Below are 15,523 nucleotides of genomic sequence, written 5' to 3' on the forward strand. Positions count from 1 at the left end.
TTGCTATTTTTTGCATTTTTTATAATATAATTTATGATATTATTATCAATAGTGTTTGTTGTTAATGTTGTTAAATGCATTAAACTTTTATTATTAAGTCTGCGATAAAAAGCATGTTACCCAAATAAGATATGTATTCATATATTATTGCTGGTTCAACCTTTATGTACGCACTACATGTTTGAGTTATACAAATTGTGAAAGCGTTGAAGATGAAACGCATGTGTCATATGAAGTGGCGTTCAATATTTTTTAATTTCGTTGAAATGAAAGGCGCGGCACCTATTAGAGATAATAACTCATTTTAAATCCCGATAAATAACCTTCTTCCAACGGGTTGAGGGCGTATCTCGAGGGAAATAAAAACTCTTGGACGCGTTTCGAGATGAAAAAGTCCCTCTCGGTCCATTTATTCCGACGGTTCGTCGCGCTCCGCGATAAAAAGGAGTGAAAAGAATCAAGGTACACATACCATGTGTTCTTCTTTCGGCACTAAATCCCTTTTAGTGTCGAATCGTTTTTATTATTTTCTGTATATTTTTGTCCATATATCACGAATATTATAATTAGAATCCGTGGAAATGGTGCGTAATTTGTGGTCTCTTGATATTCGGGAGACGTGTGTTTTTGATGCATTGTGGATGTGCATTTCTATACTTAGTATTTAAGATATATTTTATATTTAACACGATGTTCAAAGTTAAAGTTTTTAGAATAATATCATCTGCTTGAAATGCTCCGAAGATCGCGTATATCACTTAATGTGTATTATGCTGATTGTTGAATAATGTAACTGATAAAAAACGCCTCTCATATATTATTTTTCTTCGCCAAAGGGTGATTTTTGTTCAATCCGATGACATGGAGCAATGACTCTTGACTTGTGAGTGGTCAATTAATTTTATTATAAGTCTTTAAATTCATAATTTCATAACACATATATTACCCATTTACCTTTTACATAAAATCATAGTAGTTTGTATTTATACCGCTGTTTAAATTGGTGAATATTTGAAAACATCTTAATCGACTGTCACATTAAACTTGCTTGTTGGTAATGTACGATTTTTCGTACGATATAATTTGCATTTTATTGTCGAATCGCCAAGTAAATTGCAAAATAAAATATTCTCGTTATTTATTGTTTTCTACGCTAAAGACGTTCGTGTTTTATAAGAACGTAGACTAATGTCGTAGAAAATGCGACAAATGCTACGACGACAGGGGCAATATATATTATGCGGTAAAACTCAATTATCATACAAGACGATAAAAATATAAATTATATTGTTAAAACTGCGTTTTGGCTCATCTTGCATTCCAGTCACTTGTCAAGTCTTTTTTGTATACTTTTATATATGCGATTATATAGTGCACATTTTTTTGTCGCACCGGCCTTCGAATGAAACGAATAAAAATAAATAATTCAGAGCTTTCGCTTAGACGTGTGATTTCTTAACGTCTTTACGGCTTTCCGGTACATTAAGACGCGCATTATTATTATTGATGGTTGTATTTCTGCGTTGACCCATATATCGAACAATGCTTTTGAACGTTTGATGAATCGACTTCGTGAGTTGTGACCATTTCTTTTGAACAAGTGTCCGAAATGACGCTTCTTGCGTTGGGATAATTAAGAAATTAGCATTGACTGTCGCTCGTCCATTGTCAGTAGTCAGTAGCCCTGAGGAGCGAAAATGAATAGTTTCATCTGTCCTCGGATGTATTATTTCTTTTATAATATCGTTAAAAACAACTGATTCTGGCTATGGTCCAGCCGTGCTTTTTTCGCTTTTTGTAAACGGTCCGTTTTGAAACAATCGGTGTTATTATTTTCATCATAGACAAGGACACGGACAACCGACGCAATTGCACGAATATTTATTTAAAAAAAAAAAATGAGTGCATGCGCAGTATTGCCGGAGACGCGGCTGAAGATTTGACGATAAAAGCAATCGTTGTGAAATGTGCACGACATTTAATAAGGTATTATTGAAAAACCAATTTATATCGATCGTTATATATAGCTTGTTTATGTGTTTCGCACAAAGCAAAACACATTGTCTCTGGCGTGTATATTGACTCTTACAATGGTTAAGTTTTAAAGCTGCGGTATTCGGTGAAAGTTTGTGGTTATTGTGCAATACCGGTTGTCCTGCATGATTTCTAAATTCTTTGTTGACACGCAATGCTATGCGAAATGAAAATTGCGCACAGCGAAAATTCTCATCATATATGATCAATATACACATACACATACTATGTATATTTAAGTATACGTTAACATATGTATACAAAAAAATCATGTCAATATATAACATATGTTAATATAATTTTAATTTTAAAATACTGTGTTATAAAAGGATTTTACAATTATATTAGTATTATACACTTACATTTCCTATAATTACACATTTTTTTTACAAAAAAATAAAGCAGTTAGAATTTAAAGTAAAATATATTTGACAATCAAACAGGAGTATAACTACTTTAGTATCCGTTGCGTGCGCTACTGCCGTTAACAGTACTTAGGCCTTACGAGTCCAACGTACGATGAGCGGTACCCACCCCCCCGTAGTACTACATATTTTATTGGAGTTTCATTAGTATTTCTCCCGGGCGTCGTGGCCGACTTTTGGTGCTCTCGTTGGCTGACCTGCATTGCTTTGCAATTACATGCATTTGAGTATAATCCTTGTAACAGCACCACCCCCCAAGATCCCAGAGGGGTGTATCTCAGTCGCAGCCTCGGCCCTCGACCACCTCTAATATGTATAAATATTTTTTTAATGTAAAATGCCTTTAAAAACTTTTATACGAATGAGGTATGCGCTTGCAAAGAATCTGTATTGGAAATCGCAAGCTTTAAGTCATGTGTTAATTTTCCGGCAGTCGCTTAGAGACTGAGAAAGTACGCGGTCTGCGTTGCGTCGCTTGGCACTATCTGGCGACTATTGAATTTTATTTCGCGATTTTACTGGCACTTGCTTATTATTTAATAAAAGCCTTATCTTTTTTGTCAAATATTTTTTGTTAATTTCACGACCCCAAAATAGTTTCTCTTTCAAAAAACTCAGCTTCCGCAATACTAATTTAGATAAAAAAAAGCATTGGACACAATGCGAGCAGCTATTTAAAATGTAACTAATAGTCCAAAAAATCAAATCAATAAACCAATTGTTCATAAAATCAATTTCTTTTTTATCCAAAGAATAATAAAATTCTAAATCGGCTATAATTTTGTCAACGTAACGACCGGAATTTTAATCTTAAAATTATTTTAAAAGCGATTGCTTTGGGTAGCTTTTTTAGCCTTGGAAACAAAAAACTAAGGATGTGTTTGAAAATGTATTTTATGTGTTATTTGATTATGCTTTAGTTAAAAAATATCAGTCGATTGTGTTGAAGTATCGTAGAATAACAGATTCATGCCCTAAATAGTAGATATTTATGGTAAATGATGGGCATATTTTTTTGCGACATCACAGTACAAAAAAAGTTTCGTTCTCGTTTCCCGCTTTTAACCGGAGGTTCTCGCCTACCGCATACAAATGTTAAAAGTAGTCTAGTTTATATTTTAAAATATTATTCTACAGATATTCCACTAAATAAATAAACTAAAACATTTATACACCAAGGCCTTGAAATTATCTCAAGTTATTTATTAAATAGTCTCCAAGTATTTTAACTACCTGCTAATTGACACGAATTTGAATATGACACATTATAAATAATATTTCATATGAAACATCCGCATCTTTATAATGAATATGGAATGTTAAAAAGTAGCGATTTGGAAACTTTTAAATTAATAAGTTTGTAGTTGTGTTCGCAATATAGTGCGCATTCATAGGTATTTACTCACGCATACAATAAAAAATAACATGGATTTAGAAAGAGCATCATTCGTGACCCATTTAGTTCCTTTGTTCTTTTTGTTGTTGATTTAATTTTTTACCCCACTTCCGCCATTAACTAATTGCCAGAAATAAGGTCACCGCGGGTGAGTAGTAGGCAGGTGCGTAGCACAACAGGACATCCCTCGTTCTTCACGCCCTATATCTTATCCGAGCTTTTTTCCGCGGCCTATTTATAGCCGCCCCGCGTCGAAAACTACAATTATAGGACGAGTGAGTGAGTCGGTTATCTGCCGGCACTCATCATCTCTCGGCGCAGCATCTCTCCGGAAAGTTTCAATGTTAAACGGTATAAATAGATCTATCTATCGCGGCTAGACGATGCGATCTGGCGGATGCTGTTGCTGCGGCTGCCGTTCCCAACCTCATTAACTCGAGATAATCTCGCCATTATTCTCTAGCATTGTTATGTGGAAGCGATCGTTGGCAATGCTTACCGGCTAGGCGCATCTCTTTGAGTTTCGTCTCTCGATGTGTAGTGAGATGTGGAGATTGATTCAGTGCTTTATTTTTTTTTGTTGCAACTCTAATATCAAAGCACAATGAAGATGAAAATATATATTAAAAAAAGCGAAAGAAAATAAACAAGAGGTTAATAGGGTGTAGGAAAAAAATAACTGAGCCACAAAAATAATTATGCCATGAACGATTTCATTTGTGTTGATCACACCAGAATTAACAGTACTGATTAATTATGCGCTACGTCTTTGAAAGGATATCGTAAACGTCCATTGTTTACATTTTTGGTAATTTCTATTTTTTTACTGTTCTCATATGGGTGTTTCTAAACCGCTTTTATTTAAATGATATTTTTAATACGGAAGTATGTAGGATATTTAAAAAGTTAAGCTACAAGGCTAGTATTTTTTTGTCCAGTTAACAATGCTACGAAACAAACCAGTAATGATTGGTTAGTGAATTATAGCAGGAGGAAGTGCAGTTTATTATAAAAAAATGGAGTGGAAGTTTATCCCTTGTTAGTGATGTACTCGTTAAAAATAATTATTAGACAAGATGAGATACTTCAATGTCTTCTTTGTATTTACAGGCTGAAGCGCCTATGGCCGGTTGTGTGTATGTATTTTTCTAATGCAGTTGGGACAGCGCTGAACTAAATAACGAATTTAACGAATGTCACATTAGATTACATTATTATTTAACATCAAGGCATGCGAAGAAATTATCGCAATAAAACCGACGATTGGCTATCGTCCACGATGCAATGTATAAATACATACATCTTTTCAACTACACAATAATAAAAATAAGACCACCACTACAATTTTTTTTTTTTTATAAAAATTATCACACCGCTTGATTTACAGTGTGTCCGATAAAACGAGAGTCGTTCAGCTGTGCCGAACTTTTTGTTCCGGGTAGGTCGTTGGCTAAAACCGCGCTTGCGTTCGCCAAGAATTCCTTACGGCAATTGAGATTTTCGTACGTTTCTCTTTTAATTTACTATTGTATTATTTTCGGAGCGGGTTGTTACGTATTGAAATGCGGCCAAATTATTCGCGGGAATCTTGCGGTTGCTCTTGTTGCCTGCGCTTTATGAGCTATGAACTAGTAGCTCGGAGATTGATTGCCTGCTAGATTACTGAATATGGTTATTTATGAGCATGGGGGGGTTCCATTGAGGTGAATTGTGTCATTTTGCGTAAACACAATATATATTTTTAATTACAACTACATTTGATTCGGTTCACTATGTATTTATATGTTGCTAATTTTTCTTATCACATTATAGTCTTATTGTAATCATGCATAATTTTGCAGTGCTTGCATTATGACGAAGTAATCTATTAACAAAATAACAGAGTGAAATGTAAAAGATGTTTGATTATAAATGATAGATTAGACGGAATAGCGTAGTCTGTAACGTCTCAGACTAATAACTCTGAGGTTTCGGGTTCGCACCCACGTAGCGAACTCAATTTTTAATTTATAAAAAATTGCGTAATTATTACAAAACCAATACCTATTAGTTATATATTAAATTACACAATAATTTATAATTATGAATATAGACGTCACTGATTCCCAGACTTTGTCTGGTGGTTAATACTTACTTGTAGGTATTCATTATATCTGCTTGACTTACGCATTGGGCTTACGCCTGTCAGGCTACAACGAAAGATTTAATAAAAAGTAAATAAATAAATAAAATAAAATATATTGCATATAAAAAGGGTATCGCAATCAACATAATCCCTCCATTGCACGAGTACTTTTAGACCCGTTTTGTTTTAAATTTTCCTTTAGTTCCTTATGGTTGTAAAGCTAATAGATGTATTTATGGCACTTTTACTGCCATATATGTTTTGTTTCTCACGGTCGGTGCGTCAATTTCAATAAGAGCTCTTAAAATCGTTTTTCTTTGTATTTGTTGATGAACGATAAAGGATTTGCAGATGGTCTTTGTGTAGTTGTAGGTAGTTCTTACATAATCCCAATTTATGTTTTATAAACACAATATAAAATTTGATTTAGACAAATTTACGCAATAATATTATTATTTTAAAAGAGTGTGCCCCAGAATGAGTGATTTTATACGAAAAATGCAAGCCTTTATAACTTTCGTTTATATATCATTCTTTTTGTCGCTATTTTGGTTTTAAAATTTTTATGTTTTGGCTCTTTGTAGGAAACAGTTTTACATCCCGAATATTACAGTAAAATAGGCTGTCAATTACTTTTTTGCGCGAGATTTTTATTTAATTATACCCAAAAAACATTCATCTCTTAAATGCATTGCTTCTGCGAGACTATGTCGTCATGCATGATTTAGCAGATGCGCGCGTAGACGAAGGGTCAATTTGTTATAGTGTAATGCCTTCTTTGTTCGCTTCAATCGCTGGTTTCGATTGTAAATGTTACAGTTGTAATCAACATGTTATTTTGTATTCTATAATTTAAGATAATACTATTAATTAAATTAATACATAATGTAGTTATTGTGATACATATAATTATTTTTAATTCAACCTATTGTATTATTTATATGATATCGATGGCGTTCAATATAAATTGGTTGATTCTATAATTGTCAATTTTATACAAAGGAATAAATCTTCATTCGTTGGTATGAAGCATGAACATCAATCTATTATTTTCATAAAATTTTCATGATTTTTTTGCGAAAATGACCATTAGGTTTGTAATTTTTTTTATAAGGATAACCATTTTAATTTAAAGGGTAGCCATTTTTCACTTATTTTGATGTAAAAATTGATCTGGTTAAGTGGTGTTTTACTTTATTGAATATAGTCCATTCTAATGTCCTTTATGCTGTTGCCGTCGCAGTGGGAACGCTCGTTGCCGAGCGTTCCCACTACGACGGCGCCGACACGATTTTAAGTTTTCGCTGTTTTAAGAACATTATAAAAATCAATCTGTTGTGATGTACACGTGGTCGAATTTTCCGCACAACCGCATGCATGAATCATCTGTTTTTTCGCCACCATCGCTTACAGTTAGTCTATTTTCGCGCCGGTGTTATGCAATTCGTAAACAAAGCGCTTTTAGAGCCAAAGTCATTAAAGTGACCCATCCTGCCCTGTCTTTATTTCCAAGAAAACTTTTTTTAACACACTTTTTTAACGATCGCCTATTTCATTGAACCGAATTTAACGATACGATAATTCTTGTCAATCTTTATGGTTACGTTTCCATTTCGCGGCGCCGTTTAGTCTGCCAAACCCACCCCGAGCTTATTTATTGTTCTTGATGATTTTTACAGAGATTTTAGAGAGTAGTGTTGTTGCGTTGAAGTGTTTACGGCGGCTATTGTAAACATAACTGACAGTGTTTAACACGATTTTTATTCGGCCGGCTAGCTTCTGGCGGATCGGACCAAGTCGGTTCCGTCTCACTTTTCCTGACGCACATTATGCACAATGTTATCGGACTACTGTAAATGTTTACGCTATGAACTTTTCGTAATGGTATATTTTCGGATGATGTATTGCATTTATCGAACGTAGTGTCTGAATCTAGGACCAAACTTTGAATGTCGTGTCTGAAAATCACTTGGTGTTTATTTTAACATATTACTGAGAAAAACGAAACGTATGTGCATATTTACCGCATCATATAAACTGCCATGTTTTCAGTTAAATTCTCAAAGGCCCGTATTTTATTACTATTGTAACACAAACAACTTTGAATTGTTTTTCCTCTTAAAACAACAAACGTTACACAGTTAAGTGGTCGAGAAGTTATGGCGATCCAAATTCATACTGCATCGGTCTTTTCTAGCCTCGTGTTGAATAAGCTGCTCAAAATATACATAAATCCATGTTGTATTATAGATAGATAATAAATTGTCATGACAGGTTCTATTAAAAATGTGAAAGCGCGCCATCTGGAACGCCATAAATTATTCATAAATACATTATTAGATAGCAAAAACTTATAAACATATAGCACTTGCACTGAGCGCATCCGAGACGAATTTAGACGTATTTCTTCATAGCTGAACACGTTTTTTTTCTCTCTGGGTCCGATCTGAGCAATGTTTATATCTCAGTTGGTGAAGTATTCGCGAGCGACGGTTTGTTTTGGCCATATGGCGCCGGACGCTTCTGCCGATTTACGTTCGTTTTGGGAACATTCGCTTTCGTACCTTATATACAGAGTGATCCTAAATTTTTGTATCTATAATATAAGTGGTCAAACGTATGTCTTTTAAGAATGAATAATATTATACATTATATGTGTTGATTTAAAGATATAAATAATTTAATACGTCATTTCAAAAGTTCACAGCTTGAGTAAGTTTTAGTAATTTATGGAATTTCGGTGATTACATAGTGTTTTTTATTATTATTTTATATGCGCCTGCTTGTTTGTCATGGGTGTAATAAATAATTTCGCAAAAAAAAAACATGTACAATGCGATATACACTGCTGTGAATAAGTCTTCGAACGAGGCGTATTTTTGAAAGCTACAGGCGCGCACATCCCTTTTTTGTCGCGGTTGTTCATTCATTTGAGGAGTCATAACATTTTATTTGACGTTTCTATAACGTTCATGGGTTGAAAATTGGGGTTATTTCTAGTATCTTGTTGATTGTTAGCGATTTGCATTTAAAATTTGTCAGAATCACCCGGTAAATATGAGATTTTTAAATTAAAATTATTGCTATAAGCATTAGCGATTTTTAGAATAAGTTTATTGTTTACGCCGCCTTTATATAAAAGTATCGGATTCAATGAACACGCAAAATATTAAGAAACAGATAATAAAATAGTATGTTTTTGTCCCCAAATCGTCGCATTGGCCTGAAGGTCGAGAATAAGAAAAAGCGAAAGCACCTCCCCTATCGCTTATACTTACTTCCTTTTAGAATACACTTTCATCTGAAACTTCCATAAATCAGAACCTTTTTACTACTCCGCTTCCGAAATCTGCAAATGGATTTAATTCCGGATTAGCATTGTATTTAACATGATAATAAATAAGTCACAAGGACTGCTTAATTTGATTTGACTTGGGAGATAAATTATAAAGTATATCTGTTTTAGAATTTGTATGTTTCTTAAATATAGTCATGCTGTATATGATGAACCTGTATACTTGGAAGATTTTTATATATGGTAGCACATTTGTGTGCGAGTTCTAGCTAACAAAAAAAAAATCCATTTTACGCAATCGATCTCGGCCGGCGCTGTCGAAACTGACGATGATATGTTATGGCAACGGAGAATGTTAATGGCGTTAGCGAATTATTCGCCATTGTATAATACGAAATATGATTGTCTTAGAAGGGTTTTGAGTTGCGTTGCCTACGCACTGAATCACTCATCCCACTGCAAAATCTTTCGTCGGAGAGTGATGCATTCATGTGTTTCTGGACGAAGAGAATCACTTGTCAGCTATGCGGAGTTTTGCCTCAAAATCCGCTTTTGTGTCCTTAGTCATTAGGCGAAAATGCACGATTGTGTTAAAGTATAAATATACTCTTAGCAATTTAGTGCTCCATAAACTTTGCTCGAAATGTCCAAAGTTGTTGATTGATGCATGAATACTATTTATAGAAATCTAATTGACCTTATACACATCTCGTCAGATTCGACGCTCCATCTTATCAATTTTTGGCACGTTAACGCTTCGCGCTTTAATGCTCGTAAATGTTTACAGAAGTTTCCACCCCGCGTGCTTCCATACGTTCGAATCGTAGATAAGTCTCCAAACATCCGCCTGAAATCTGCGTTTGTTCTCTATTTCTGGTTCACGCTCGATTCGGTCATCCGTGATGTTTATATTACTATCAATATGCGCCAATTCGATCGGACTCTTCGGATGTATATTGTTTTGGCGAGATCCATTTGTTCGGTCGGATTCGATGAATCATAGACATGGAAATGCTAGTGTTGATACCGATCTATCGGTTTTGTTTGGGAGAAACGGCTTTTACCGGCTGTTCTTTAGACAGGTTGCGTAAAACGGAGCAATATGACGATCATTGCGACGGTCGTCGATAGGGTTGTCAATTTTGTTTTAATTTCTATTTGGACTGTATTAGGCCGTCCGTCTGAGCTTTAAAGCTCATCAAGACAGTGTCGATCGACAGTCTAATGCGTTATTCGCACCAGAAATAGATCTTATTTTGAGATTTGTGCAGAAGGAAGTGTCTGGAAGTTCGTCAACTGTCTTGCCTCTATGCAACTGAGAATTTATATCTATCTAATGATATAAAATTATTTGTACTCTTGAATTCATCGCAGTTACAGATGCTGTATTTGTGGATGTTTAGTAGTAAATGTCGCGTTGTTAATGTTTCTGTTATATGAATTTCCCATGGGAGAATGTCGCGCGTGTGAATATATCATAAATAGCTTTTAAATTTATCTTATCTGATATAAAAAAAAACACACTATGAAACGCTTTATTCTATAACAAATTACCTCTTATAATAAAGTGTTTTTAGCTATAACAATATCGTGTTCTTTATTTTGAATAAATAACTTTCGAATGATGTTTTAATAAAAAAATAGCTTAATAAAAGTATATATAAACGTTTCTGATAAACATACATATAGTTTTGTATGTATACACACATATACGATATTATCTATGAGTTGAAGTAGCTCATTATTAGATAATATTTAATATGTACTATCTAGCTCGATTTTTATTAATCATCATAATATTCCTTTGTGAAATTAAAAATATATAGTAAAACCTAATCTGAATTATATTTATATAATAATAAGTAATTCTGATTTCCAGACACATGAGATTTGAACCCATTGTTTTATCGTGCTGGTTATTTCGAAAGAGCAATTCAAATTTAAATACATAGATTATTTTTTAAGCTATGCAATATATGGAAAATAAAAATTAATTTTGTTTTAATTAAGTTTGCAAAATTTGGTCCATGCATAGGGAGCGTATGATGTTCGTGCGTTCCCTTAGGGCTCTTGAGTACAACTAATAAATTTTAGAACAGATGGCTTCAATACAATACACTTATATTGATGTGAAAGGGTGGAGGGAGAGACTTATCTTTCAAGCAGGATTGTGTTATTTAAATCATGAAAAATGTCCGTCCAGTTTCTCAACGAGCTTACCAGACACAAAGATGTTTTAGGCGATAGCTATGGAAAGCTGGGAAAAATATGTGGGTTGGTGCTAATCTATTTTAGGTGTACATCATAAGTGTTTTTTTATTATATAATGTCCATCATGACGCATCGGGGAAACCTGTTCAGTTATGGTCAGATTTGTAATAAAAAATAAATATAATTTTAAATTAAAAATAAATTAAGAAAACTTATATATTATATACATTCATTTTTTTTAAAGATCACACTGCCTTCTAGTAAGTCATTCTCTATTAAGAAAATATACTATTAGTTGTATAAAAGTGCAGATGGCAAGAGTTTTCCACTCTATAATCACTTTGAGATTCGATAGTTCACCTACTTACACATTTCCATAAGAACAATTTCTCAATTATACTACTACTTTCACAACATTGTCCAACCGCAGACATCTTCACTCGGAAAATTTTCCGCTGATTGATCTCCGATTACGCAACATCACTTCACTTGCTCCTTTTGATTTCAGTTTCCGCGACATTTAATTATGACATCTGGCTCTCGAGCAAACCGCCGCTTTACGACCGAAACGTCGCCTAATTTACGATTTACGCTCGTTACGTCTCTTTATTTTTGTCCAGCTTCGGTATGTCCAATCGGAATTGAGACGGTCCCGATTCGCGAACGAGCGAGAGAGATTCGCAAGAAGGTGTCGTTAATCGCGAATTTGTCTTTGGGGGAGCTTAAAAGCTTTATTGCCTCGTTTGTTGGACACGCAAGGCGCCAATCGTCGTTGCTGTGCGTTGTGTAATCGATGTATTCTACACTATGTTATGCTAACATCACTCAAATTTAACTCTAAGCCCACAGAACGAATGTCTCATATAAATGCTATTTGCAGACCAGCCTCTTCGATTATGTGTAGTAAACTTTATTTTTGTGCTCAGTATAATTGTAGCACACCGTACCATACGGTCCGTTAAACAATTATCAATCACCTGTGTTGCTATTTTTTATTTTCGAGCAAGATAAAGATCAAAAACCGCTCTGGTTTATTAAAAAAACGAGATTTAAGTTCGCCGCCAGACAAATTTAATAGCGTGACTAAACAGTCCCCATAATTTTTTACAATCTGTCGATTCACACGCGAATCGGTTTCTTTTTATCTGATTAATAATGTCCAAAGCAAAGATAAGGCCGATTAGATTTTGCCATTGAAATACTTCCAAGAAAGCATGCATATTTTTAAGCATCTGGCACAGACCCACTCTTTCTTATGCGGTGGTATAAAAACCATGCAGCATTTATTTTATTTATACTACAATTTTTTTTACAAATTTAAAGAGAAACACTAGTACATAATAATGGGGCACCCCAATAAATGTGTTATATCTTTAAAAAATCGTGAAAATATAAATAAGAAAAAGGAAAAGATATTGCGATAATTATACCTAAAAATTTGCAAAATATAGAGCAGACAAAAAAGGATTGCAAAAATTTAATTAAACCAACAGAATTAGAAGTTGGAATACAAAATATAAGACCAATAAGCAAAGGAGGTATAATAATTACATGTGATAGTAAAGAAGATGCATCGAAAATTACGACAGATGCAGTAAAAAAACTAGGAGATAAATATAATATAAAAGTAGGAAATTTAAAGAAACCAAAAATAAAAATAATTGGAATTTCTGAAGAATTAAAATATGATCAACTAAAAAAGTGTATAATGAAACAAAACACATGTGTAGAAGAAAACAAATGTTATTTAGAAGTAAAACATATTAAAAAAAACAAATTTAATAAGTATGATGCTATTATTGAAGTAGATGTTACGACATTTAAAAATATAATGGATGTAGGCAAATTAAATATTGAATGGGATAGGTGTAAAGTATATGAAGACATATTCATATACCGTTGTTATAACTGTTATGGTTATAATCACAAAGCCAGTGAATGTAAAAATAAAAAAAATTGTATAAAATGTGGTTCGGAAGAACATTTAATAAATCAATGCAACAAAAAAGAAAACTGTGTGAATTGCTGTAGAGCAAATAAATTACTAAATCTTAATTTGAATGTGGAACACAACTCCATGGATAGAAATTGTTCAATTTATAAAAGATACGAGCAAAATTACTATAATAAAATACAATATAATATAGTATAGCAATTAAAAAAATCAAGTTCATATGGGAAACAAGAATCAGTAACTGGGATATTAATTAATGCACAAGGTTATTTAAAACATAAAGAGGAAATAGAATTAATTACTGAAAAGGAATATCCAATATTTTTAGGGTTAACTGAAACCCATATCACAAATGACATTGAAGAATTTGAACTAAATATTGGCAATTATAATATAATTAGATGTGATTCTAATTCCAGACATACAGGAGGTGTTATACTGTATATTAGAAATGATATAAAATTCAATACTATATTTAAAAATAATAAAGATAAGACATACTGGTCTATCACAGTTAAGATTTTTATTGAAAAAATTCCCATAATATTATGTATAGCATACAGATCTCCAAATAGTAATCCGAATATATTCATAGAATTTATAAATAATATTGCAGAATGGAGTTTTGATCAAATTTTGGATACTGTTTTAATTGGAGATTGGAATTTTAATTGGAACAAATGTGAAGATTTTTACACAGCAAAATTAGAAAAAATATCAAATATATTTGGTTTAAGACAATGTGTCAAAGAAAATACAAGGACTAATAATAGATCGAGCACATTAATAGATTTAGTATTTACCAACAACAAAAAAATTTATTGTGAAGTAAAATCAACTCCAAGAATAACTGACCATTCAATTGTATATATTTATATAGAAAAACATAATGAACTTAAGTTTAAAAAAACAAAAAAAATTGATATAATTAAAAAAATTAATTTTAATAAATTAAGATTAGAATTACAAAAATGTGACTGGAATGTAGATAATATGGATGTTAATAGGATATGGAACAAAATTTATAAGAATATAGTAGATTGTAAAACAAAAAGTCAATATAATTTTAAAAAGGAATATCGTTACAACCCAAAACCGTGGTTTAATGATGATGTTAAAAATGCTATAAAGAAAAGAGATGAGTCATACAAAATTTTTCAAATATTAAAAACAGAACAAATAGAATATAAAGTCTTTAATGAAAAATGGAAAACATACACACAATGTAGAAATATGGCAGTCAAAGTATTAAGAATGGCTAAAAAGAAATGGTATGAAAAATTGATAGATGAAATACAAAATGATCCAAATAAGATGTGGAAATCAATAAAACAATTAATTAATCCAACTCAGAAAAACGACATAATAAAAATGGAAATTAATGGAAATATATATCAAGATCCTTATATAATGGCAGAAAAAATGAATACATATTACATTGAGAGCATAGAAGAAATTGTAAATTCAATACCAAGGATTAGTAATTTAGTACAATATAATAATAAAACATTAATTGTAAAATTTAGTAAATTTAAATCAGTATCATTAGATGAAATTCATAACATAATATGTAAATTTAAAAAAGGAACTAGTACTGATGAACTAGATATAAATATAATTAAAGAAACATGGGAAATAATAGGAACTAAATTAAATTATTTAATAAATAAAGCACTCTCCTTAGGAGAAATGCCTGAAAATTTAAAGATTGCTACTATTGTACCTATACCTAAAATAAAAAATAGTAAAAAAGTTGAAGAAATGAGACCAATCAACATGCTACCGTGTATAGAAAAAATAATAGAAGAAGTAGTAATCAAACAATTAAAGGAATTTATTACTTCTCAAAACATAATATGTGAACAACAATCGGGATTCAGAGAAAAGCATTCCACTGAAACTGCATTACAAGTAGTGATAAATGATTGGCTGTTGGCTAAGGATACAAACAAAATCATTGGAGCAGTTTTCTTGGATTTCAAGAGAGCCTTCGAGACAATAGACAGAGAAATAATGTTGAAGAAATTGGAGAATATAGGTATAAGTGATATAGTTTTGAGATGGTTTAATAATTACTTATATA

The 15,523-nt window shown here is 32.5% G+C and overlaps 1 protein-coding gene across 3 annotated transcripts in view; it reads left to right on the forward strand.

Annotated features, from left to right (window-relative positions):
• Mrtf (Myocardin-related transcription factor) overlaps nt 1-15,523 on the forward strand; it is a 96,688-nt gene that overhangs the window by 39,074 nt on the left and 42,091 nt on the right. The window contains exon 2 of one of the 3 annotated variants that reach the window (XM_088205070.1): nt 4,966-4,991. The exons of the other annotated variants lie outside the window; for them this stretch is intronic. The gene's annotated coding sequence lies outside the window, so the exon portion shown is untranslated. The remainder of the gene's footprint in view (nt 1-4,965; nt 4,992-15,523) is intronic. 3 annotated transcript variants of the gene reach the window in all.

The sequence above is a fragment of the Plectrocnemia conspersa genome, unplaced genomic scaffold, assembly GCF_051122295.1.
Source record: "Plectrocnemia conspersa isolate PC_06_02 unplaced genomic scaffold, ASM5112229v1 ptg000002l, whole genome shotgun sequence".
NCBI lineage: Eukaryota > Metazoa > Arthropoda > Insecta > Trichoptera > Polycentropodidae > Plectrocnemia > Plectrocnemia conspersa.